A 1,132-nucleotide genomic window follows, 5' to 3' on the forward strand; every position below is an offset into this window, starting at 1 on the left:
AATTTAATTGATGATCACTTTATTTGAGGTTAGGTTTCAATTAGCCCCAGAGCTTAATTACTTACTTTCATTTTCCTCACGCACGTTTCGAGGTATACTGGTCAGTGTTCGGTGCCTCCGAACACATGACATACTTGTCTTAGGCATTTTCAATCATTTAGAAAATATTATAAAGGAATAATATTTCAATTCCACTGCACTATCAAAAAGCAATAATTAGCACTAATTCTGTGAGCGCATAGGGATGGCGTTACGGTAGGAAATCGTTCTGGCCTGGTCTGGCCCAAATCTGGGCCACAGAATTCTACCGATCAGGGCCAGATCGGGAATCCCGGCCGGGGCCAGATCGGTATTAAGTATGAAATCGGGCGATTTCTGCACGGGTAGTTGAAATGATTGTCTTCTGTGTAAACCTCTCTTAACTGCAAATTTCATGCAAATTGTTGGGTAAAAATCAAATTTTTTTTTAAACGGACGCCATTTTGTCAAAAATGTTTCTTTTTTAACTTTTTTTGGTTCACAAAGAAGTTATGAATATATACTTCGAGAAACTTTTTGGTTTTTTCGTTTCAGACGAATGTGTGAGAAACTAGAGAGCGGGCAATTTCACATCTACGGGCTGAACAAATGTTATGCATATTTATGGCTGAAAAAATTTTTTTTCTTAGTTCAAAAGTGCCTCAATAAACCATAAAAGATTTGGAAAGATTCGTTATATTCTTCATCCCTCCAAAAAAGCCCAAAATATACACTTATTTTTGAGGTGTTACATGGGTCGCCCCCCTTAAAGTGGATATAGGAATGTTGAATGGCATATTTGATAGGATTGGATAGAATTTCGATTAAAAAAAACTCCTGAAAAAGATCATTATTCATTTCGATAGACTTTCTATCAAAAGAGTTTGATAAAAACTCAAAGGAAAATACCCAAATTGCGGTTAGAGAAATTGGTTTGAAAAGTATCACATTTTCTTAATCAAATCCTATCAAACTTTTTTAGCAGCTCTCTTAATCTGAATCAGGGAAATTTCATTGATTCAAATAGCTAAAAATGGGTCGCTGACAATAAGTGAACGGTTACTTATTGATTCAGTAAAATAACTACTTTTAAGGGTTGGCAGCATTGCACCAT

The sequence above is a fragment of the Belonocnema kinseyi genome, chromosome 3 (genome assembly GCF_010883055.1).
Source record: "Belonocnema kinseyi isolate 2016_QV_RU_SX_M_011 chromosome 3, B_treatae_v1, whole genome shotgun sequence".
Lineage (NCBI taxonomy): Eukaryota > Metazoa > Arthropoda > Insecta > Hymenoptera > Cynipidae > Belonocnema > Belonocnema kinseyi.